This window comes from Phyllobates terribilis, unplaced genomic scaffold (genome assembly GCF_046119375.1).
Source record: "Phyllobates terribilis strain yellow unplaced genomic scaffold, ASM4611937v1 Scaffold_60__1_contigs__length_8166268, whole genome shotgun sequence".
Lineage (NCBI taxonomy): Eukaryota > Metazoa > Chordata > Amphibia > Anura > Dendrobatidae > Phyllobates > Phyllobates terribilis.
In genome coordinates this window covers 882,371-910,010 of record NW_027362820.1, presented here as the reverse complement: position 1 = coordinate 910,010, position 27,640 = coordinate 882,371, and positions in this window count along the sequence as shown.

Sequence of the window (27,640 nt, the reverse complement as noted above, 5' to 3'; positions counted from 1 at the left end):
AATCCTCTCCTAGGCTGAAGCCTACATTTATATGGGTAGGTAGGATCCTGTTGTAATTAAAACCACCCTGGGCTGATGGGTGGAGATAGGTTCCCAGCAAAAAAGGTCGCCTTGCCGTGACTGCTGGGCATGCACCGAGCAAAAGAAGGTCGCCTTACCGTGGCTGCTAGGCATGCACCCAGCAAAAGAAGGTCGCCTTGTCATGACTGCTGGGCATGCACCCAGCAAAAGAAGGTCGCCTTGTCGTGACTGCTGGGCATGCACCCAGCAAAAAAAAAGGTCACCTTGCCGTGGCTACTTGGCATGCACCCAGAAAAAGAAGGTCGCCTTGCCGTGGCTACTGGCCATGCATGAATTGGCCAAATTATGCGCTAAGTATCTTCCTTTTATCCTATTTTCTACAGCAGTAATGCAATTCAAATTTCATTTATTTCATGTTTACATGCTATAGCGTTACAGAGTGCAACTTTGTTAGTTATGTATTTGGATGGCTACTCTTAGTATGCACCTGTTCACACCCATTTTCTTTTCGGAAGTGATGGTCAGTCTTTTGTTATTTATGAAGGGGTTCCTCCATCATTTACATTACATTTATCTATGGATTCCCCGTATATTCTCATATTTAGAATCCCCATATAACGAGTATTAATCCCATTTACAGACATCTTGTCATTTCTCCGTTATATTGCTGTATTATCTATGTAGGAATAATATCCTCTAATACATTTCATTTCTTCATCATTATTTTAGAAACAACTGAGCTGTCGAATCCTAACAATGGAATTAGTGAGATCCCGGAGATCCAAGAATCCGTAAGTATCATAGAGGGGGATGCGTGCGTGTCATCAGATCATGGGGTGTGAATGACTCGTCCAGTATTATCCCCCATACAACCATGGGACGTCTCTATTCTAAGTGTAGATGACCCTATGGTGTTAATTACATTTGAATTACAGGGAATCTGTCACCAGGTTTATGCTTATTGGTCTGAGAGAAGCATGATGCAGGGACAGAGACCCTGATTCCATGTGTTGATTACTTTACTCGGTGGAGCAGTTGTGATAAAATCACTATTTTTTTCTGCTGCAGAGCTCTGAATGCTGAGTCTTGTATAACCCCGCCCACACCATTGATTGGCAGCTTTCTGTGTACACTGTGCATAGGCAGAAAGCTGCTAATCAGTGGTGGAGGCAGGGGTACAGAGCAATAGGACTACCTGGCTAGACAGATAGTCTTCTAGTGATAATCTACTGATTTTATTGAAACAGCCACACACAGCCTAGTAAGTAACACATCACTGGAATCAGGGTCTCTGCCCCTACATCATGGTGCTTTCAGAATACATAGCAAACACCTGGTGATAGATTACCTGTAAGTCCTCCTCTGTGTGATCTCCCACATTATCCAGAATGTTATAGTAATGTATGATGACCGTTGCAGGGCGGCTCCAGGATTTTGTGGGCCCTGGACGAAAGAGTCTCAGTGGCCCCTTTAACACATACCACGATTCATGATGCACAGATACCGCAGATAAATATATATATATACAGTACAGACCAAAAGTTTGGACACACCTTCTCATTTAAAGATTTTTATGTATTTTCATGACTTTGAAAATTGTACATTCACACTGAAGGCATCAAAACTATGAATTAACACATGTGGAATTATATACTTAACAAAAAAGTGTGAAACCACTGAAAATATACCTTATATTCTAGGTTCTTCAAAGTAGCCACCTTTTGCTTTGATGACTGCTTTGCACACTCTTGCCGTTCTCTTGATGAGCTTCAAGAGGTAGTCACCGGAAATGGTTTTCACTTCACAGGTGTGCCCTGTCAGGTTTAATAAGTGGGATTTCTTGCCTTATAAATGGGGTTGGGACCATCAGTTGTGTTGTGCAGAAGTCTGGTGGATACACAGCTGATAGTCCTACTGAATAAACTGTTAGAATTTGTATTATGGCAAGAAAAAAGCAGCTAAGTAAAGAAAAACGAGTGGCCATCATTACTTTAAGAAATGAAAGTCAGTCAGTCAGAAAAATTGGGCAAACTTTTAAAGTGTCCCCAAGTGCAGTTGCAAAAACCATCAAGTGTTACAAAGAAACTGGCTCACATGAGGACCGCCCCAGTAAAGGAAGACCAAGAGTCACCTCTGCTTCTGAGGATACATTTACCCGAGTTACCAGCCTCAGAAATCACAGGTTAACAGCAGCTCAGATTAGAGACCAGGTCAATGCCACACAGAGTTCTTGCAGCAGACACATCTCTTCAACAACTGTTAAGAGGAGACTTTGTGCAGCAGGCATTCATGGTAAAATAGCTGCTAGGAAACCACTGCTAAGGACAGGCAACAAGCAGAAGAGACTTGTTTGGGCTAAAGAACACAAGGAATGGACATTAGACCAGTGGAAATCTGAGCTTTGGTCTGATGAGTCCAAATTTGAGATCTTTGGTTCCAACCACCATGTCTTTGTGCGTCGCAGAAAAGGTGAACGCATGGACTCTACATGCCTGGTTCCCACCGTGAAGCGAGGAGGAGGAGGTGTGATAGTGTGGGGGTGCTTTGCTGGTGACACTGTTGGGGATTTATTCAAAACTGAAGGCATACTGAACCAGCATGGCTACCACAGCGTCTTGCAGCAGCATGCTATTCCTTCCGGTTTGCGCTTAGTTGGACCATCATTTATTTTTCAACAGGACAATGACTCCAAACACACCTCCAGGCTGTGTAAGGGCTATTTGACCAAGAAGGAGAGTGATGGGGTGCTACGCCAGATGACCTGGCCTCCACAGTCACCAGACCTGAACCTAATCGAGATGGTTTGGGGTGAGCTGGACCGCAGAGTGAAGGCAAAAGGGCCAACAAGTGCTAAGCATCTCTGGGAACTCCTTCAAGATTGTTGGAAGACCATTTCCGGTGACTACCTCTTGAAGCTCATCAAGAGAATGCCAAGAGTGTGCAAAGCAGTCATCAAAGCAAAAGGTGGCTACTTTGAAGAACCTAGAATATAAGACATATTTTCAGTGGTTTCACACTTTTTTGTTAAGTATATAATTCCACATGTGTTAATTCATAGTTTTGATGTCTTCAGTGTGAATGTACAATTTTCATAGTCATGAAAATACAGAAAAATCTTTAAATGAGAAGGTGTGTCCAAACTTTTGGTCTGTACTGTATATATATATATAGTACAAGCCCGAAGATTTCACTTCTTACATTACATGAGTGATATCTATTGTAAATTCCACAATAACTCAGAAAGCGGCGAATCCTCACAGCTCACAGTGCAGACCGGACAGTAATGTCCTCCACACAGTATAATGGCACCACATAGTCCTCTATACCGTATTATGAGCTCCATATATTGCTCCATATAGAATAATGGACCCCATAAAATGCTCCACGCAGGCTGTGCCCCCATATAATGCCCCATGCAGGCAGTGACCCCACACATAATGCCCCATGCAGGCTGTGCCCCCCACATAATGGCCCATGCAGGCTTTGACCCCCCACATAATGCTCCATGCAGGCTGTGACCCCCACATAATGCCCCATGCAGGCTTTGAACCCCCACATAATTCCCCATGCAGGCTGTGCCCCCCCCCACATAATGCCCCATGCAGGATGTCCCCCTCCCACATAATGGCCCATGCAGGATGTCACCCCCCATATAATTCCCCATGCAGAATGTCCCTCTCACATAATGCCCCATGCAGGCTGTGCCCCCCCCCATAATGCCCCATGCAGGCTGTGCCCCCCCACATAATGGCCCATGCAGGATGTCACCCCCACATAATGCCCCATGCAGGATGTCCCCCACACATAATGCCCCATGCAGGATGTCACCCCCCATATAATTCCCCATGCAGGATGTCCCCCCCACATAATGCTCCATGCAGGATGTCCCACCCCACATAATGGCCCATACAGGATGTCACCCCCCATATAATGCCCATGAAGAATATCACCCCCCCATACAATGCCCCATGCAGGATGTCCCCCCAACACATACTGCCCCATGTAGGATGTCACCTCTCACCCCATATATTGCCCCATGCAGGATGTCACCTCTCACCCCATATAATGCCCCATGCAGGATGTCACTTCTCCCCCCATATGATACCCCATGCAGGATGTCACTCCCCCCATATAATGCCCCATGCAGGATGTCACCCCCCATATAATGCCCCGTGCAGAATGTCACCTCTCACCCCATATAAAGCCCTATGCTGGATGTCACTTCCCCCCCATATAATGACCCATGCAGGATGTCACTTCTCCCCCTCATATAATACCCCATGCAGGATGTCACCCCCCTATATAATGCCCCATGCAGGATGTCCCCCCCATATAATGCCTCATGTAGGATGTCACCTCTCACCCCATATAATGCCCCATGCAGGATGTCACTCCCCCCATATAATGCCCCATGCAGGATGTCACTTCTCCCCCCCATATAATACCCCACGCAGGATGTCCCTACCTCCCCTCCATATAATGCCCCATGCAGGATGTCACTTCTCCCCCCATATAATGCCCCATACCTCCATACATAAAAAAAAAAATCAAATGCTCACCTCACTGCTCACCAGCTGTGGAGAGGTAAGTATTGTGCCGGCCGTGGTCCTGGGCAAGCATTGGGGGGGGGGGAGCAAGGCCCACTAGCTGGCGCTGGCACCACTCTCCTCTGCTCACCGGTCCCATAGCGCGCAAGGGTGCCCGACAGCAAGTGGGTCCCTCGCCTACTCAGGGCCCCGGCACTTGCCTGGGTGTGCTGGGTGCTAGCGCCAGGTCTGCCCAGCGTCCGGTTTGTATCCTCCAAACATCATATCAGTGTAAATCATCTGGGACATAATATGGGGGGAGAAGTTTTTGCATCTGTAACTTTTTTCCTGCATCTTCAATAAATCAGTATTATTTCTTATTCTTTTATAGAGCGTGATCGATTCATTGGTTCCGGCGAGAAAGCCGCACATGAGCGACTATGAAACTTCCAAACTCATCAGCAGTGGAAATTTTGGGTGAGATTTCTGTTGCCATAATCCACATTTCTCAGGGTTCCCTATGACAATGCTTCTGCCCCTGCACTCTGCCATTCAGTGTTATCATAGGGAAATTATATGATCTGTAGCAAATCAAACTGTAAGGAAAGCGATTTAAATAATATAATTACATATAATATAATATATAATAATATAATATTATTACATTCGCCTGTGCTAGACCCTCATCTGTTCTTATGCTGCCTCCTCCACCTGAGCTTTTCTGCTCTCCACTCTGATCTTTGTTTTGATGGGGGGGCTCCATTATGAAGCTGATCAGAGAAGTTGGCTACACATGGTCACATGAAGGGTGACACCATATTGACGTCAATGACAGCTACACCCTCCACCATGACCATGTGGGCCCAATCACTGGCCTCAGCAGCAGAAGAGAGCCCTGGAGCACATTCATTTTGGACCAATTTTATTTGCACTAAATTGTATTTGGTCAGTTATAGCGAATCTGCCCAAAGAGAATTTCGATAGATTCTCGTATCTATAATGTGACCTGGGTGATGGCTCCGGCAGAAGTGGCATTGTGGAGACCTCCCATAGGTGATCTATGTAGTGCTATTTTATGTATTTCTAGATGTGGATTTATAGTGGCGGCCAGACTTCTAGTATTAAACATATGCAAATTGTCTCTTCAGAGAGGAAGCAAACTAGAACTCCACCTATAGGAAGTAGCAATCCTAAAAGTCAATATCGACCCTTTAACAAGCCTTGTCGCATGACTTAGGATAATAGCCAAACCCAAAATCTCAATTTGCAGGAACTGTGTTCTGGGGTACTGCCCCTCTTCAGTGCAAAGTGTGAGATATGGTTTGACTGGGTGAGAGGTGTCTGACCGGTATCCAAGGGGTTGACGTTTCTCCTTGCGGACATGAGGAGACTTTTAAGCCGCAATGCTCCTCTGGGAAATAGGATTGCTACTTCCTATAGGTGGCACTAGGGTGCTAGTTCTCTTCCTCTCTGAAAAGAGACAATTTGCATATTTCCCAGAAGAGCATTGCAGCTTAAAAGTCTCCTCACCTTGACATGCTTAACATGGCTTTTTCCGCAAGGAGAAACGTTACCGCTTGGATCCCCGTCAGATGCCTCTCACCCAGCCAAACCATATCCCACACTTTGCACTGATGAGTGCTTGTACCCCAAAACATAGTGTCCGAAAATTGAGATTTTGGTTATGGCTATTATTCCATGTCATGTGATAAGGCTCGTTAAAGGGTCGATATTGACTTTTAGGATTACTACTTCCTATAGGTGGCACTAGAGTTCTAGTTCTCTTCCTCTCTGAAGAGACAATTTGCACATTTCCCAGAGGATCATTGAGGCTTAAAAGTCTCCTCACCTTGACAAGCTTAACATGTCACTCTCCGCAAGGAGAAATGTTACCCCTTGGATACCAGTATTAAACATATAATGATTTCTATAGATGAATTATTAATAAGGATTTATTATAACCGATGGATTCTCCTTCTCTCCAGGGCCGTCTACTTAGTGCATCATAAAGACTCACACCAGACCTTTGCTATGAAGAAAATGGCTAAGCGGAACCTAAATACTGCACAGAGATTGGAATGGGCCTTTCTGGAGAGGGACATCTTAACATTTGCTGATTGTCCCTTTGTGGTCTCCATGCTCTGCTCCTTTCCAACTAGATCTCACCTGTGTATGGTCATGGAGTATGTAGGAGGTAAGACACATCTATTGTATTATATTCAGCCCATGTCTGCTTTCATCTTATCACTGCTCATATCATTAGGACATTGTTGGTTACATCCCCACAGAGCATTTACTATAGGTTATCTATTACCAAGATGCTCGTAAATTCATTGATCTTGGTGCAGGGGCGCTATGGGGCTCATCAGTCGGAGGGGGTCTGTCGACGCTCGGCAGTGGGCAGCATCCCTCCACCTGTCATCACAATTTCAGCATTATTTGCTTCTTCAAGGAGGTGGGGCTGGTGGGGGCAAAAATACTGAGTAGGTGGCTAGTAGGGGCCAAAATACTGAAAGGGGGCCGTATGACTAGATATGGGGGGACTGTGAATGCTGAGTGGAGGTCATCATATTAAGTGGGGTGCTGTGGGGGTGCTCACTCTGTATGGAGGCCCCCATTCTGTGTGGGGACATCATACTGAGTGGGGAGTTATGCGGACCATTATATTGTGTGAGGGACTGTGGGAACCATTATCCTGAGTGGGAGGGTTGCTGTGGGTGCCATCACACCGAGTAGGGGGTTGTGGCTGGCCTCCTTCTAAGTGGTGGTCTCCTTAGGAGGATTCACTGTGGGGATACCATACTCATTGAGTGTGGGTGTGGGCATTTTTGGGAGCATCATACTCTAAAATGGCCATAAAAGTTGTATTGCTGGTGAGAACACCAAGCTGCTTCAACAGGGATATAAATATATTTCTTTTTTATTTTTTAGGGTGGGGGGCAATTACAACTTTTGATATGGGGTCTTGTGATTTCTATGTGCGCCACTATCTGTGTGATCTCCCCAGGATGTTTCCGCTCACTGCTCATTATACATCATGGTTATCTGCTCGTGGTATATCATGGTTATCTTCTGTATAAACCCCTCACCGGTCATATTTCCTTTCTTCTATAGGTGGAGACTGTGGGACCCTTCTAAGCACCAGGGGTCCTTTCTCTGTCCCCATGGCCCGCTTGTACTTTGCAGAGGCGGTACTTGCCGTGGAATACCTGCATAGTTACGGTGTGGTGCACAGAGACCTGAAGCCGGAAAAGTAAGTGCCCCCGTAGTATAATAAAGTGGGGAAAGTTGTCATTTATTATCATTCAGTCTGTGAGGCTAAAACCATCTTCTCTTTTGCAGCCTCCTGATTACATCTACTGGACATATTAAAGTTACCGATTTTGGGATTTCAAAACTTGGTCTAATGATACCGAAAACCAACACCTACAAGGAATTAGCAGTGGACATCTCCAGAGAGTTCCAGGACCGTGAGGTCAGCATCACCTACAAGAACTTAGCTTGTTATTTGCAAATCTCATCACACTATTGTCTCTTCTCTACGTTCTTCCTTTCTAGAGAACTTTTCCACTAATATTTTATCTTCTGCATTGTGTTTTAACGATGATATCTTGTCATAATAATTGTTTCATCGATTCTCATCTCTATCTTCTGTTGGTTTCCAGTTCTGTGGCACCCCATGTTACATAGCCCCAGAGATCATCCTGAAAGAAGGCTATGGAAGACCTGTTGACTGGTGGTCATTGGGGATCATCCTGTATAAATTCCTGCTGGGATGTGTACCATTTGATGCTGATTCCCTCACTGAGCTTTATAAAAGGGTTGTCATTGGTGAGTAGAATAAACCGATCATTGCGTTGATTGGTTACATTTGTTTAGTTATTTCCTTTGCTTTATGTTACAGTCCAGTAAAGAGGTTTTATTTTCTGTAATTTTCTATGTAACAGGAGAACTAATTTGGAATTGTGATCGCGCTCCACCCCTGGATGCTCAGAATCTCATCACTGAGCTGCTCAGAAGAAATCCTGTGCGTAGACTTGGGACAGGTAACAGATATACTAGTATTAATATTCCCTTATTAGACCAAGGACATATCGCTCATGTCCATGAAGATCAGCATTTCTCTATCAGCTCATCTACTGTATTTCTAGTTCTCCACACTAAGACTTTCAGTTTATTTCCTTCATGTTGGCTCAGTTTTGTCATTAGTTCAGATTACGATAAACTGTTCAGATATGGAGCCATCCCTGACTATGTCCGCATCACTTTTGTTTTTCTTTTTCTAGGAGGAGCATTTGAGATCAAGGTTCATCCATTCCTGAGTGACTTGGACTTTGACAACATTCTGAGCCAGGAGCTGGAGTATGTTCCTCAGCTTGTTTCAGATGCAGACACCAGCTTATTTATCAGTAAGTAGAAGGAGACGTCATCTAGACTAAGCGACTGTTTGTCTCATCTTCCCTAATATGTGATCATCTGTTCCCATTAATATTAGTGATAAATAGTGACTGTGTTATACTGACAACCTCTAATAATACTTCATTACCTATTTCTTGTAGATCATTCTGATATAAACAAACATCTGGTCTCAAAGGATGATGAAGGCACAAGTGAGAACAATGAGAGCCTTGACTTCCAAAATTTTACGTCATCTTCTGAAAAGCTTTGTAAAGTAAGTATGTGATTAATAAATCCAAAATATGTAAAAAAAAATTTAAAAAACTCTAAAAGCACATAAAAAAAATATTTTATATCTTATTTTTATCCGTATTTAGCTCTGTATCATCGCTACCAGGATGGTGAACAATGAGGATTCCAATGCCCCTCCAGAGTATACACCAGAAACCAACACAAACATCTCAGAAATGTGAGTAGATTATAAAGGGTCATTACTTCATTACTGGGAGTTCCAGGCTGATCTATGTACACAACACCAAATATAGGACATAAATATCAGAATATCAAATGCAGCATTCACCGCTTCATGGTTAACGGTCATTGTACTTTTGGCTTCAGAAAATGCAGAAGATAACAGCCCATAATTGTGGCAGGTCATGCATTTTTAGCACTGCCTGCTCTGTAGGAGAGCTGTAGTATTACTTGCCAGCCATTCTTGGTAGTTGTGTTCTGATCCATGGAAGGTAGTTTTGAGCAGAAAACCTTCCCCACTATGACAGTCATATGTCCTATTAGGCCTTATAGTCAGTGTTCTTATAGTGAGACAACCCATTTTATACTGTGTTTACTTACGATTTACATGTTTTTCTTCTTCAAACAGGCAGAAAGAATCTGTTCCTGTATGTAATACAGACGATGCTGTTACCATTTTGCCACCCTCGTCCCCATTGCCAGGTATGTACATGTCTACAGCGACCAACAATGTGAATGTTGACTTCAAGGCTCAAATATTTCCACATGGTTTTTCTGGTCTACTATGTTATCCATGTTTCATGGATCTCAGCTATGTTGACCATGGGTTCGTACTGTATCCCTATTTCCCTAATTTTGTACAGGAGTTTTTTTTCATGTATTCTGTATATTACGTTGTATCATCTAGTAACCTAGTGAGATATAGCGACTGTGTTATACTGACACCCTCTAACAATCCTTCCTTACCTATGTCTTGTAGATCACTCTGATGAAAACAACCATCTGGTCTCAGAGGATAAGGAGGGCACAAGTGAGGACGATGAGAACTTTATCTTCCGAATATTTGCATCATCATCTTCTGAGAGGCTTTCTAAAGTAAGTATGTGATCGATAAATCCAAAATATGTACAAAAAAAGGATCTATAAAATTAAAAAGTACGTATATTTAATAACTTATTGTTATCCACATTTAGCACTCTACCACCACTAACGGGATGGTGAACAACGAGGATCCCAAGGCCCCTCCAGAGTGTACACCAGAATCCAACACAAACATCTCAGAAATGTGAGTAGATTATGGGGTCATTACTGGGAGCTCCAGGCTGATATATGTGCACAACACCAAATATAGGACATAAATACCATAATATCAAATGCAGCATCCACTGCCCCATGGTTATGGGTCATTGTGCTTTCAGCTGTCGGAATTGTTGGATATAACAGCCCATAATTGTGGCCGGTCATGCACTTTTAGTGCTGCCCTCACTGTAGGAGAGATGTAGTATGAAATGCCGGCCATTCTTGGTAGTTGTTTTCCTCTCAGCTCTCTATAAAAGGTAGTCTTGAGCAGAAGACCTTCCCCACTATGACAGTCATATGTCCTACTAGGCCTCATAGTCGGTGTTCTTCTAGTGAGACAACCCCTTTTATACGGAGTTTACTTGAGATTTACATGTTTTTCTTCTTCAAACAGGCAGAAAGTATCTGTTCTTGTATGTAATACAGACGATGCTGTTACCATCTTGCCACCCTCGTCCCCATTGCCAGGTATGTACATGTCTACTGCACCAGCAATGTGAATGTTGACTTCAAGGCTCACATATTCCCACATGGTTTTAAACAATACTATAGGTCTCTTATGTTATCCATATTATGACAAAGCAGATCCTATAAGAATATATTGTTATTGATTTTTTTTTTTAATTTTTCATCAGAATTTCCATCAGAAAATGGAAAAAATGGGAAAAAGAGACGAGGTAAGTGTGAGAATCAACTCCATGTTGTGTGATGTCAGTGAGAATAATTCATGTGGAGTAGATGTCATCTGTCAGTGATGGGATTGTCACATGTATGATTGCTGACAATGACCCCTGACCTCTGTATGATAATATTCCTCTGCCGTCCGGCCACAGTGACTGCACAGCATTATCATGTAATATGGAGTCCCATCACTTACATTATATTTATTTCTCTTGTCATAGGTTCCATCTTCCGCCGGATCTTATCATCCTGCCGGCGTGGATTATCCAGGGCTGCTCGCGCATTTGCATGCTGTCACTGTTGCCCTAAAACCATCTAAAAGACGGGACACCTAAGCATCTAGCGCCCTGAAGTCCAGCAGATCCACCATCACTGCTGGAGCTGTATAGAAGGACCTTCACCATCTACCTGTGGCCTTCTGACTGGTCAACCTGGATAAGTTTCAGTAACGCCTCTGTCATCGGGCTCCGCGGTATTCATACTGCTCGTCTAACTTGTCATTTACTGATCACCTGGTATCTGACCTCGGCTATCTTCCTGACTTTGATTTAGTCTTTTGATAATGTTCACGATTTTATTCATCCCCTTATTAATTAAAAAAAAGTAAAATCTGTTACTGTTGCTCTGATTCCTTTTTGTCTTGAATTCACAAATACTTGTAACTCACTAATTGCTCTTCTTCTCACTAAATGTATTTCTCATTATCCTTAATGCAGCAGTCAGTCTCATATTTCTGTCCAGCAGTTACACTGGTGCCTCCATCCTGTACCAGTCATTACACTCATCCACAAACCTCTCCACACTGCTGCACAGTCCTGCATCTCTACCATATCTACACTCCAATGAGCTAAGATTAACATCCTCCATAATCAGGACCTCCCACTCTCATGTCCAAGACATTTTCTCTGCTGCACCAGTTCTCAGGAGTGCACTACTGCAAGCAATCATGTTCATTCCCACTATCAGAGATTTTAAGTGTGCAGTAGAAACAGATTATTTGTGGCAGGACTATCAAATCACCTCACTATTCTAAGTTTTTCCTACAGCACTCAGTAGCACTTAATATTTGTACATATACAGATAATGGTTGGTGACTGGTTCATGCAGCCTTAATTCCACAAAGATAGAAATAAAAGGTCAACATGTTTCATACATCCAAACCATCCTTAATCATGGCAGAAAAACATAATTTTAAGTTCCCACTATGAATATTTGGTGAGATATCACAGCTGTGTATTTTCACAGCACAAAGAACGCATCTTACAGATCAGCAAATCACAGTGTGCTGACGCTTAGTGTTGTAGTTTTGAACGACACCATTCATTTTATCATATAATGTGTTGAAAAATGAGAAAAAATGCCAGGTTTGGGTTCCTTCATTTTACAGTGTGTATTGTGTTGTAAAAACAAACTGACAAAATGATTCAGAGTCAGTAGTACGATTACTGTGATACCAAACTTATAGGGTTTATATATATATATATATATATATATATATATATATATATATATATATATATATACAGTGTTTAGCATAAATCAGTACACCCAAATAGATTTGTCAGCAAACCTGTAGTTTCCTTTCAGAATCATCATTTTATATGGGATACCATACTACAAAATACTCTCGTAAATTTGAGCCATTGAATGCAAACAAGATTTGGTATTTTGCAGACCCCAGAAAAGTAATTTTCTTAACAAACTCATTCAAGATCATGTTTCAAAAATGAGAACATCCCAGTAACAGTCTTAAGAGAAAAGCTAAGTTTAGACAACAAAATTCTAATTAACAAGAACTGAACCACAAGTAAGTGTAATTATTCATTAAACAGATGTCCAGCAGACAGGTGTCTGTAAAAGGAAGTTACTTAATAAAGAAAACTCCTTCCCATTTCATGCTATCAGCAATGGCACCACATAGAAGGGAAATGTCACAAAACCTGAGAAAGAAAATAATTTCTTTGCAATAAATGTGAAGTCTACAAGAAGATCAGCAAAACTTTACTTATCAGTCAGAATACTGTAGCAAAAGTGATGCAAAACTATAACAAAGATGGAACTGCAACCATCTTACAGAGACGTCCAGGCCGACTATGGAAGTTAACACCTAAACAAAAGCGTCCTCTGATGAGAAGGGTAAGTGGCACCACATAGAAGAGAGATGTCACAAGACATTTCTGAGAAAGAAAATAATTTCTTTACAAAGAATGTGAAGTCTACAAGAAGATCAGCAAAGCTTTTCTTATCAGTCAGATGGAAGTTAACATCTAAACAAAAGCATCTTCTGATGAGAAGAAAATCGACAGGCAAATTCATTGCTATTAGCTGAAGAAGTAGAAAGCCAAACTAGGGTGAGTGTTTTCCATGACACGACACGGTGTACACTGCAAATGAATGGCATTCATGAGTGTCCTCCACAAAGGAAGCCTCTCTCCCTTAAAGCCCATGAACAATAAAAGTCCGTCTACAATTTGCCAGGGTCCATGCTTAAAACTATGAGGACTACCGGGACTCTATACTGTGTATGTGCATCTTATGTGTACAGTGTTGGCCACAAGTATTGGCACACCTGCAATTCTGTCAGATAATACTCAGTTTCTTCCTGAAAATGATTGCAATCACAAATTCTTTGGTATTATTCTCTTCATTTAATTTGTCTTCAATGAAAAAAACACAAAAAGAATTGTCCTAAAGCCAAATTGGATATAATTCCACACCAAACCTAAAAAAGGGGGTGGACAAAAGTATTCGCACCCTTTGAAAAATCATGTGATTCTTCTCTAATTCGTGTAATTAACAGCACCTGTAACTTACCTGTGGCACCTAACAGGTGTTGGCAATAACTAAATCACACTTGCAGCCAGTTAACATGGATTAAAGTTGACTCAACCTCTGTCCTGTGTCCTTGTGTGTACCACATTGAGCATGGAGAAAAGAAAGAAGACCAAAGAACTGTCTGAGCACTTGAGAAACCAAATTGTGAGGAAGCATGAGCAATCTCAAGGCTACAAGTCCATCTCCAAAGACCTGAATGTTCCTGTGTCTTCCGTGCGCAGTGTCGTCAAGAAGTTTAAAGCCCATGGCACTGTGGCTAACCTCCCTAGATGTGGACGGAAAAGAAAAATTGAAGAGAGATTTCAACGCAAGATTGTGCGGATGGTGGATAAGAACCTTGACTAAAATCCAAACAAGTTCAAGCTGACCTGCAGTCCGAGGGTACAGCAGTGTCAACCCGTACTATCCGTCGACGTCTGAATGAAAAGGGACTGTATGGTAGGATACCCAGGAAGACCCCACTCTTACCCCGAGACATAAAAAAGCCAGGCTGGAGTTTGCCAAAACTTACCTGAGAAAGCCTAAGACGTTTTGGAAGAATGTTCTCTGGTCAGATGAGACAAAAGTAGAACTTTTTGGGAAAAAGCATCAACATACAGTGTACAGGAAAAAAAAAAGAGGCATTCAAAGAAAAGAACACGGTCCCTACAGTCAAACATGGCGGAGATTCCTGATGTTTTGGGGTTGCTTTGCTGCCTCTGGCACTGAACTGCTTGACCGTGTGCATGGCATTATGAAGTCTGAAGACTACCAACAAATTTTGCAGCATAATGCAGGACCCAGTGTGAGAAAGCTGGGTCTCCCTCAGAGGTCATGGGTCTTCCAGCAGGACAATGACCCAAAACACCTTTCCAAAAGCACTATAAAATGGTTTTAGAGAAAGCACTGGAGACTTCTAAGGTGGCCAGCAATGAGTCCAGACCTAAATCCCATAGAACACCTGTGGAGAGATCTCAAAATGGCAGTTTGGAGAAGGCACCCTTCAAATATCAGGGACCTTGAGCAGTTTGCCAAAGAAGAATGGTCTACAATTCCAGCAGAGCATTGTAAGAAACTCATTGATGGTTACCGGAAGCGGCTGTTCGCAGTTATTTTGGCTAAAGGTTGTGCAACCAAGTATTAGGCTGAGGGTGCCAATACTTTTGTCTGGCCCTTTTTTGGAATTTTGTGTGAAATGATCAATGATTTGATTTTTGCTTCATTCCCTTTTGTGTTTTTTCCTTGCAAGAAAATTAAATGAAGATAAAAATACCAAAGAATTTGTGATTGCAATCATTTTCAGGAAGAAACTGAGTATTATCTGACAGAATTGCACGGGTACCAATACTTTTGGCCAGCACTGTATGTCCGTATTTTATGTTTGTGTGCACTATGTATATGCATGCGTTAAAATGTGTATAGAGTATTAGCATGTGCAAATTTTATATGTGTGCCTAATAGAAATATACATGGAAATGTATATGTAGGTGGTGCCTGATGGAGGGTGGGGGGCCCAGATCAGAAGTCCTGATTAAGGGCCCTTCACTGTCATTGTCTGCCCCTTATATAAACAGTAAAATCTCCTTTAATAACTGGACTTCCATTGGGGTGGACTTCTCATAGATGGCCAGTAGGCATACTATATTGTGAATCTGGGCATCTCTCACAGAAAATCTGATCTGGATATGAGGGTGGTCTTCTATAAGCGGTGATGTTTTGGAGAGATTTAGGGAAAAGTCCCAATGCTTATCCATCGATCTGGTAATTTGAGTAAAATATTTGTGTTGATAACTGATCACAAAGTCACAAAATATGTAAGATTTGGCATAACCTGGTTCATTTTTCAAAAAGTTATGCTCAATTTTTTTAGCACCAAGTTTTGTTGCTTTTTTGTAGACTTACACTAACTTAGTATATTGTGTGAGAATTAAATGAATTATGAATTAGTTGGCGCATTTTACCACACTCTGGGGGTCCCTGACAGTCCTTCTTTACCGGCCCTGTAGTGATGCCAATGTAAACTTCCAAGTGACCGCGCAGTCAATCACTGTCACGAATGCAGGACAACCTATGATTAGCTAATTTTTGGGAAATCCTTATAACAAAAGGGGATTGAAAATATTTACAATTATTTTAAAAGCATTAAAAAAAACCAGACCCAATACTTATAATTAGTTTGTTGAAAGTAGTCTAATTAAAGGGAGCTGAAAGGATTAGAGATTATGAACCGGATTCACCAGTGTTTTTGCCAGAAAACTGGCATAAAGCTCTTGAAAAGTTGCAAAGTTTTGTGACTTTTCCCATTTTCACATAATTGTAACTTCTTTAAAGCCCAAGACGTACTGATACGTATCTGCGCCCTGGGACTTAAGAGCCTGATACGTATTAGTACATCTTTGCGATCGCGCACACAGGCTGTGCGGGCGTGATCGCCGCCGGGTGTCAACTGATTGTCACAGCTGACACCCGGTGCTATGTGCTGGGAGAGGTCCCGCACATTAACCCCTGCAATGCTGCGATCGAAGTCGTTCGCAGCATTGCGGGGGCAAGGGGAGGTGATCGGGATAGTCACCTCTCCTGCCGGCGTCCAGCAATGTGTGCCGCGGCTTCCCGGATGTTGCCATGATGACCCGATTCACTGAGGGGTGCAGTTTTAAGAATGGTGTCACTTTTGGGTATTTTCAGTCATAAAGACCCCTCAAAGTGACTTCAAATGTGATGTGGTCCCTAATAAAATGGTTTTGTAAATTTTGTTGGAAAAATGAGAAATCGCTGGTCAATTTCAACCCTTATAGCTCCCTAATAAAAATAAATTTGGGTTCCAAAATTGTGCTGATGTAAAGTAGACATATGGGAAATGTTATTTATTAACTTTTTTTGTGTGACATATCTCTCCGATTTAAGGGCATAAAAATTCAAATTTTGAAAATTGCAAAATTTTCAACATTTTCGCCAAATATCTGTTTTTTTCACAAATAATCACAAGTGATATCGAAGAAATTTTACCACAATCATAAAGTACAATATGTCATGAAAAAATATTCTCAGAACCAGGGGGATCCGTTGAAGCGTTCCAGAGTAATTACCTCATAAAGTGACAGTGGTCAGAATTGTAAAAATTGGCCTTCTCATTAACGTGCAAACCACTTTGGGTTGTAAAGGGGTTAAGGACTCTACCTGCATATACAGTCATGGTGGAAAGTGCTGGCACCCTTGAAATTGTTTCAGAAAATTACACATGTTTTATTACACGCATGTTTATTTCCTTTGTGTTTATTGGAACAACACAAAAAAACTGAGAAAAAAAAGGCAAATTGGACATAATTTCACACAAAACTCCAAAAATGGGCCGGAATACATATATATATTTTTGATGGGACAACACTGAAGATGCGACACTTTGATACAATGTACAGTAGTCAGTGTACAGCTTGTTTAACTGTAAATTTGGTGTGCCTGCAAAATAACTCAACACACAGCCATTAATGTCTAAACCGCTGGCAACAAAAGTGAGTACACCCCTAAGTGTGTTCTCAGCTGATGTTATTTGTTGGTTTTTCTTTGCATCCCGAACAATTTTCTTGGCGATTGTGGCTGAAATTTTTGTTGGTCTACCTGACTGTGGTTTGGTTTTTACAGAGCATCTGATTTTCCATTTGTTAATCACAGTTTGAACACTGCAGACTGGCATTATCAATTCCTGGGATATCTTTTTGTATCCCTTTCCTGTGTTATACTCTTTTTGCCTCCCTTTCCTGTGTTATACAGTTCAACTACCTTTTCCCGTAGATCCGTTGATAATTCTTTTGCTTTCCCCATCTCAAAATCCAGAAACGTCAGTGGCTGGATCCCAGAAACTCACTCAGCTTTATGCACACACACTGATTACAAGCAAACAGGTCATAGGTGAGGATGTTACCTTTAGTAGCTATTCAAACCCATTTTTGTCAAATTCTGTGCATGTTATCAGGCCAAAATCACCAGGGTATGTGAACTTTTTGGACAGGATTATTTGGATGTTTTTGGTTGTCATTAGTGATGAGCGAGCACTAAAATGCTCGAGTACTCGTTGCTCGGGTCGAGCAAATTGAAATACTCGGGTGCTCAACCCGAGCAATGAGCCCAATATAAGTCTAGGGGAAACTTGAGCATTTTTCAGGTGGCTCCCCACGGCGGTCTGCAGAGGGCCTAAAAATTGCCCAAATCGATGGGAACTGTGCTCAAATGACATGGGAACAGCATGGGGAAGACCCCTGGAAGCATCTCTGACTCCCAGATCACTGCTGTCAACAATGTCGTCAGAGTATTACGCCACTTTTACGGCGTAAGGAACATCCTTTCCAGGGTGATGACTTGTATATAAGGCAAAATAAATAAACAAAAACAAAAATACTCCTACACATGTAGCATTTTTGACACGTTTTTGCACTTTTGCATTGCTTTCAACCAAGACAAATGCATTCACCAGGAAATGTCATTTTAACATTTTACAACCTTATCTGGCCATGTGGTGTGTGACACATCATCAGACACATGCATACAGTGCTGAAAAGACATGGGAACAGCAAGGGGAAGACCTCTGGAAACATCTCTGACTCCCAGGTCACTGCCTAAATGTGTGCCCATCATAAGTGATCCTTGGCACATGCGAAGATGCCTCCCGCCATGCACCTGTCGTTGCAGACTTGAAACAATCACCATCCACGTCCTTGTCCCACTGCAGTGTTCAGTTGTCCTTACCCCATTCCTTGGAATGCAAGCACAAGAATGCCGGCAGCCACCCACCCACAGGCTGCAATACTATACTGCCAAATTTTTGACAGCTGCTTGCACTTGAAATGTGGCCTTTTAGGCTCGTGGAGGCGGAAGCTTTTCATAACCTCATGCCGGCGGCGGCCGGGTGTCCATACTCGGTCCCCAGCCGCCACTATATTTCCCGGTATCGCCTCCGCCTTCCACAATCACAGGTCCCATAACATTACCCGTGCCCTCCCCAGTGCACTTACTGGGAAGGACCGCCTAACCACAAACACGTGGACAGGTGAATGTGGCCAGGGACGGTACAGAGCCAGTCCACAACTTTTTTTGCTAAGAGTTGTATTTAGCTCGGTGAAAGGCATAGAGGCATAGAGGGAAACCGTATCTACCCTGCGTGTCTTTTCTCCTAGAAAATCCTGTAAATGAGCTTGTTGCAGAAGCAATGGCAGCCCATCCAACATCAACTCGCACTTGTCAATGGTGCTTTGACACACACACATCTTTCTTTGCGCATTTAATTTCTTGAATACAGAGTTGGAAAATGGCCTGATCCGTAATGCGTTTTGAGAAATAACATGCATAAGTGACTCGCCCCCTGGGCCGTGGGGCACTCGGATCCGGGCAATAGGGGGAACGATGGGAGTAGTAGTGGCAACCCGGTTCCGTGGCTCAGGGTGGTCAGGCCAGTGGTAGTCCGTTACGTGTTGTTGATTATGTCCGACTACGCCACCCGTGGATTTGCGGTCATTAGGAACCGCCGCTGCAGGGCAGACCGCTGGGGCTGATGATATGTGCAGCTGGGATGGTGTGACTCCCCACGGGAAGAGTGCGGCCCCAGGGCAGTGTAGTGGATGGTGGGAGTGATGGTGGTGAGAGTCCCAGTACCAGTAGTACTGGAGGCGCGAAGGAGCACACAGACAATAGGTTGCAGTCCAGGGTCTTTACTGAAACAGGTAAACTGACCCATAAACAGTCCCAGCTAGGAGGGGACCTGGATGTCTGAGAGCAACGGGGAAATTGGCCCTGGTCAGGGTGAGGGTGTAGGCCTACCGTGCTTTCTGCGCTCCTTCTGGCTATCTCCTCGTTATAGGGTAACAGCCCACGTTTCCGAGCTTTCCGTGTATTCTTGACTGTATGGCCTGCGACGTGGGTTCCTTTCTGCTCCCAGCCTTGTACGGCTTTACTGGTCCCTTCGGTTGTGGCAGGGCCTCCAGGCTTCTTAGGCCAAGGAATATACAGTCCCTTGCGGACTGGTTCTCTGTTGGGGGATGTGGAATCCTTCCAGCCTCAGACACCAAAGTCTGGTAAGGTCAGTCTCTGATTTGCCAAGACAGGCTCTCTTCGCCTCTCGTCTCTGGCTGGTGGCTCTCCTCCTGCCACACTTCCTCTTAGGTGCAATCAACTGTCTGTCCCTGTTCTGCTCTGGGACAAGTCTCAGTGCTGAGACAGGCCTTCAAGTTCTCTCTAACCCTGCCCCCAGTACCAGCTTTTATAGGGGCAGCCTGCTCCCCCTACTGGCCTGAGACAGGAGGCATTGCATGCTAATGTTCCCCTGACCAGACAACCTCCCCCTTGCTCTCAGACACAGCTTTAATTACACTTGTGGCATCCAGGCCAGGGTGACACATTCCCTCCTAGTGAAATTTAGTACTCCGGGACTAAACAGTAAACAAAGACAATATGCATAACAATAAAACATTAATAGACAGACGACGCACAAATTGAGTTCTTAAGGTCACAGTGTGGTCTGTGACCGGGTGTCCATATCACCAGCACAACGGGGAGCCTTAACCAGGTGGGGGTCTGTCCTACCCCAAGTCCTTCACAGTCTTAGTTCATTCCTGGATTAGGCTCCGAACGCAGTCCATACAAGGTTCCGGTTACAAAAAGTCCATAACCTGTGAGTCCTTACGGTAACTGCAAGAAACTGAAACACAGAATTACCAAACATGCATGTAACTTTTGGCAACAGGGTTATTTACACTTTTAGTACATCCTATATTCTCCAGCGAGCGGGTATCTGTCCCTTTGTACTCCTGGTTGATCTACGTAGCCCACTGTCTGGTGGTGGACCAACCTGGCTTTCCCCACTAGCGTTAGGGGTACAGCTACCAGCTGGGTGTACAGGTAGGGCAGGCAGCTGTCTGCGGGTTCTTTGGCTTACCGCAGGCATGGCAGGCTCACTGTCAGCAGAGGGTTAACTCTCCTGGGTAGAGATGAGCGTTGTTCTACTCGAACTGTTCGCCAATCTCAAATTCGAGCTGTTTTGGGCGGTGTTCGAGCCGGTCGGCGAACACGAACAATTTGAGAAAAATTCGGCTGTTCGAGGTTATGTTCGATAACTGTTCGTGCACCAAAATCATTACTGGATTTTTTCTCAGTAATGATGAAAATTAATGTTAATACGCAGTTTGAGTGTACAGCGGGGTGGGGGGAGGGGCAGGGGATGGATCTCTGCAGGAACAATGAAGATCTCCATTTTTTTTTCTCTTTCCCGCATTTGCAGTGGGGAGGTGCAATCTGTCAGCCTATCAGCAGCGCACACACGGAGCGAAGTGCTTTTTTTCACACAAGCAAGGGCATGTGTCATTGGCAGTGTATGTCACATGTCCTTGCCCTATAAGACCAAGCCATTTTCCCCGTCGCCACCATTTTCTCACTGCTGCAGCTGCGTGTTAGACGGCACCGCTGTTGCTGTGTGCGCTATACCTTGTTAATTTCAAGCCAATTTTAGCACAAATATACAGATAGCTTGGGAGTAGGGAATAGTTGTGATTGCAGTCCTTTTAAGGACTAGGTTACAGCATTTCCTACGACTTTTATCAGGGAGGTCTGTGCTCTTAAATAGATAGATTGTGGGAGTAAAGACTAATTGTAATTGGAGTCCTTTTCAGGACTAGGTTACATCAGTTCCTATCAGTTTTTGCCAGGCAGGTCTGTGCCAGTGCTGTGCAAGTTTTTTTCACAGCATTTGGCTGAATCTAGCAAAGCTAATCCTTTTTGGCCTATTGCAGAGTGTGTTAGTCAGTGGAGTAGCCTATCTGTGTTGCAAGATATACCACCTGTGTATAGAATACCAATTTTTTTACTGCACCTAGTGAAGTAAAATCTTTTGGGCATAGCATCATTCTATTAGTCCATCTATACTCACCTCCATCAGGTTGCAAATTAAAACTAATTTTTATCTGCATCTACAGTACCTCTGAAAAAATATTTGGGCTTCTAGCTGTGTGTGGGACTTGTTGTATTAGTCCATCTATACTGACCTCCATCAGGTTGCAAACCGAATATATTTTTTTCCTGCATCTACCTCTGAAAAAATATTGGGCTTCTAGCTGTGTGTGGGACTTGTTCTATTAATCCATCTATACTGACCTCCATCAGGTTGCAAACTGAATATAATTTTTTTCTGCATCTAGCTCTGAAAAAATATTTGGCCTTCTAGTAGTGTGTCGGACTTTCTCTATTAGTCCATCTATACTGACCTCCATCAGGTTGCAAACTGAATATAATTTTTTTCTGCATCTAGCTCTGAAAAAATATTTGGCCTTCTAGTAGTGTGTCGGACTTTCTCTATTAGTCCATCTATACTGACCTCCATCAGGTTGCAAATTAAAACTAATTTTTATCTGCATCTACAGTACCTCTGAAAAAATATTTGGGCTTCTAGCTGTGTGTGGGACTTGTTGTATTAGTCCATCTATACTGACCTCCATCAGGTTGCAAACTGAATATATTTTTTTCTGCATCTACCTCTGAAAAAATATTGGGCTTCTAGCTGTGTGTGGGTCTTGTTCTATTAATCCATCTATACTGACCTCCATCAGGTTGCAAACTGAATATAATTTTTTTCTGCATCTAGCTCTGAAAAAATATTTGGCCTTCTAGTAGTGTGTCGGACTTTCTCTATTAGTCCATCTATACTGACCTCCATCAGGTTGCAAACTGAATATAATTTTTTTCTGCATCTAGCTCTGAAAAAATATTTGGCCTTCTAGTAGTGTGTCGGACTTTCTCTATTAGTCCATCTATACTGACCTCCATCAGGTTGCAAATTAAAACTAATTTTTATCTGCATCTACAGTACCTCTGAAAAAATATTTGGGCTTCTAGCTGTGTGTGGGACTTGTTGTATTAGTCCATCTATACTGACCTCCATCAGGTTGCAAACTGAATATATTTTTTTCTGCATCTACCTCTGAAAAAATATTGGGCTTCTAGCTGTGTGTGGGTCTTGTTCTATTAATCCATCTATACTGACCTCCATCAGGTTGCAAACTGAATATAATTTTTTTCTGCATCTAGCTCTGAAAAAATATTTGGCCTTCTAGTAGTGTGTCGGACTTTCTCTATTAGTCCATCTATACTGACCTCCATCAGGTTGCAAACTGAATATAATTTTTTTCTACATCTAGCTCTGAAAAAATATTTGGCCTTCTAGTAGTGTGTCGGACTTTCTCTATTAGTCCATCTATACTGACCTCCATCAGGTGGCAAATTAAAACTAATTTTTATCTGCATCTACAGTACCTCTGAAAAAATATTTGGGCTTCTAGCTGTGTGTGGGACTTGTTGTATTAGTCCATCTATACTGACCTCCATCAGGTTGCAAACTGAATATATTTTTTTCTGCATCTACCTCTGAAAAAATATTGGGCTTCTAGCTGTGTGTGGGACTTGTTGTATTAGTCCATCTATACTGACCTCCATCAGGTTGCAAACTGAATATATTTTTTTCTGCATCTACCTCTGAAAAAATATTGGGCTTCTAGCTGTGTGTGGGTCTTGTTCTATTAATCCATCTATACTGACCTCCATCAGGTTGCAAACTGAATATAATTTTTTTCTGCATCTAGCTCTGAAAAAATATTTGGCCTTCTAGTAGTGTGTCGGACTTTCTCTATTAGTCCATCTATACTGACCTCCATCAGGTTGCAAACTGAATATAATTTTTTTCTGCATCTAGCTCTGAAAAAATATTTGGCCTTCTAGTAGTGTGTCGGACTTTCTCTATTAGTCCATCTATACTGACCTCCATCAGGTTGCAAATTAAAACTAATTTTTATCTGCATCTACAGTACCTCTGAAAAAATATTTGGGCTTCTAGCTGTGTGTGGGACTTGTTGTATTAGTCCATCTATACTGACCTCCATCAGGTTGCAAACTGAATATATTTTTTTCTGCATCTACCTCTGAAAAAATATTGGGCTTCTAGCTGTGTGTGGGACTTGTTGTATTAGTCCATCTATACTGACCTCCATCAGGTTGCAAACTGAATATATTTTTTTCTGCATCTACCTCTGAAAAAATATTGGGCTTCTAGCTGTGTGTGGGTCTTGTTCTATTAATCCATCTATACTGACCTCCATCAGGTTGCAAACTGAATATAATTTTTTTCTGCATCTAGCTCTGAAAAAATATTTGGCCTTCTAGTAGTGTGTCGGACTTTCTCTATTAGTCCATCTATACTGACCTCCATCAGGTTGCAAATTAAAACTAATTTTTATCTGCATCTACAGTACCTCTGAAAAAATATTTGGGCTTCTAGCTGTGTGTGGGACTTGTTGTATTAGTCCATCTATACTGACCTCCATCAGGTTGCAAACTGAATATATTTTTTTCTGCATCTACCTCTGAAAAAATATTGGGCTTCTAGCTGTGTGTGGGACTTGTTGTATTAGTCCATCTATACTGACCTCCATCAGGTTGCAAACTGAATATATTTTTTTCTGCATCTACCTCTGAAAAAATATTGGGCTTCTAGCTGTGTGTGGGTCTTGTTCTATTAATCCATCTATACTGACCTCCATCAGGTTGCAAACTGAATATAATTTTTTTCTGCATCTAGCTCTGAAAAAATATTTGGCCTTCTAGTAGTGTGTCGGACTTTCTCTATTAGTCCATCTATACTGACCTCCATCAGGTTGCAAATTAAAACTAATTTTTATCTGCATCTACAGTACCTCTGAAAAAATATTTGGGCTTCTAGCTGTGTGTGGGACTTGTTGTATTAGTCCATCTATACTGTCCTCCATCAGGTTGCAAACTGAATATATTTTTTTCTGCATCTACCTCTGAAAAAATATTGGGCTTCTAGCTGTGTGTGGGACTTGTTGTATTAGTCCATCTATACTGACCTCCATCAGGTTGCAAACTGAATATATTTTTTTCTGCATCTACCTCTGAAAAAATATTGGGCTTCTAGCTGTGTGTGGGTCTTGTTCTATTAATCCATCTATACTGACCTCCATCAGGTTGCAAACTGAATATAATTTTTTTCTGCATCTAGCTCTGAAAAAATATTTGGCCTTCTAGTAGTGTGTCGGACTTTCTCTATTAGTCCATCTATACTGACCTCCATCAGGTTGCAAACTGAATATATTTTTTTCTGCATCTACCTCTGAAAAAATATTTGGCCTTCTAGTAGTGTGTCGGACTTTCTCTATTAGTCCATCTATACTGACCTCCATCAGGTTGCAAATTAAAACTAATTTTTATCTGCATCTACAGTACCTCTGAAAAAATATTTGGGCTTCTAGCTGTGTGTGGGACTTGTTGTATTAGTCCATCTATACTGACCTCCATCAGGTTGCAAACTGAATATATTTTTTTCCTGCATCTACCTCTGAAAAAATATTGGGCTTCTAGCTGTGTGTGGGTCTTGTTCTATTAATCCATCTATACTGACCTCCATCAGGTTGCAAATTCAAAATAATTTTTTTCTGCATCTAACCCAGCCAATAGTTTTGGCCTAATACCACAGTTTGGCCACTCAGCTCTGCTCGGTTACCATCCATTGTTTTTTTGTGCAAACAACTCCAGAGTTGTGAATTAGTTAACCACCAAAATGAGTGGAAAAAGGCCTGCTGCTGGTGGAAAGGGGAATAGGCGTGTTGGGAAGGGGAAAAAAGGTTGTGTCCGTGGGGTAGGTGTTAAAGCAACAGTAACATCTGCAGAAGAAAGACCATCTTCCAGCCAAACTAAAATGTCTACTTCTTTTAGCGGACAATGTGATAAGATCCCTTTCTTACGGCCACGCCAATCGCTACAAATTCCAGATGAGGCACAAAAACAGCAGGTGCTTCAACGGATATCAAGTGCTCCTTTAAGTGGGCTCTCCTCCACATCAACTTCAACATCACAAATACTCCAGTCCTCAAAGGTGTCACCCAAATCGCACTTGCTTCCTCACAGCTCCCAAATCTCCAGCTGCCCGTCTGAGTATGAGGTAGAACAGATGGTTGAGTCTGCAGAGCTGTTTACTCATACTATAGCCTGGGAATCAGAGGTCGACTCCAGCGCTTCTGTGAATCCAGACGAGGAAATGATCTGCACTGATGCCCAGAATCTTTATGAGTCGGATCCAGGACCAGACGCAGAAGGTTCTGAGCATAATGTAGACCCTCATTCCCAAACTGTAACTCCTGTTGGTGGAGACAATGAGGAAGACGATGATAAGACTCAAATACCTGATTGGAGCGACAACTTTAGTTTTTTGTCAGGGCAGGAACAGGTTGGCTCTGAGGACGACGGGTGTGATAACGCACAGGGTGATGATGATGAGGTCGGAGATCCCACTTACTGTCAACCCACAGTCAGCCAAGAGATGAGGTCAGCAGAGGAGGTGGAGGAAGATGCTAGTGACTACGAGGTCAGGTTGCGCCTTCCTGGACAGAGACGTAGTACTGGAAGCACGTCAACAACTGCATCCTCAAACACAACTCTGCCTCTCACCACAAGTCGTGGTGGCTCTTCAGGTCGCATGGGTGCTAAGCCTTGCATAGCCTGGGCATTTTTTCAGATCGATAAAGATGACCCAACTCGTGTTATCTGTAACATTTGTCAGCAAAAGCTAAGTAGAGGCCAAAAAATACATAGTTTGACTACTTCATGCATGAACCGGCACATGGACATGAAGCATAAGTTGCAGTGGGAAGCTCAGTGTGCTACAATGCGGCCTAGCCGGCCGGGCCAACCACCGTCTGCCATATCTTGTGCATCCGCGGCCTCTTCATCCTCTGTGACTGGGGGGACAGCAGTCACACCTGTTTTGGGGCGCAGACCTGCCACCTCTTTACCCGCAACAGCCAGCGTGATTGGCAGGTCATCATTTTCTTTGGAGGTGGTAACACCAGCTGGTGTTGAGCGCTGTCCGACATCGATAGCACCACCTTTGGATCAAGGCAACCTAACATGTCCGCCTGCATCTTCCTCACAGACCGGCAGTTTGCCGGGGACACCCTTATCAACCCCGTCTAAGCACAATAGCCAGTCCTCGGTCCCTCAGATGTGGACAAGTAAAAGACCATTTCCTCCTAGCCATGAGAAAGCTAAGAGGTTGAATTTCACCATCTGCAAGCTCTTGGCTACAGAAATGCTGCCTTTCCGCCTGGTGGACACAGAGGATTTTCGAGACCTTATGTCCGTCGCAGTGCCCCAGTACCAGATGCCCAGTCGGCACTACTTCTCAAAGAAAGGTGTGCCTGCGCTCCACCAGCATGTCGCACATAACATCACCGCTTCTTTGAGAAACTCTGTGTGTGACAGGGTGCATTTCACCACAGACACTTGGACGAGTAGGCATGGACAGGGGCGTTACATGTCGCTGACTGGGCACTGGGTAACTATGATGACAGCAGGACAAGGGTCTGCTGTCCAAGTCTTGCCGTCCCCACGAGTTGTGCGTCAATCCTCTTTATGTCAAAGTTCCTCCACTGCTTCTGCCTCCTCAACCTCCTCTCGGTCTTCCACCTGCACCCAAAGCCTGTCTGGTCATGCCACAAGCTTTCTAACTGCGCAGAAGGGATCCTGCACACCTCCTTACTATGCTGGCAGTAGGGCTCAACGTCATCAGGCGGTTTTTACATTGAAATGTCTGGGAAATGTGAGTC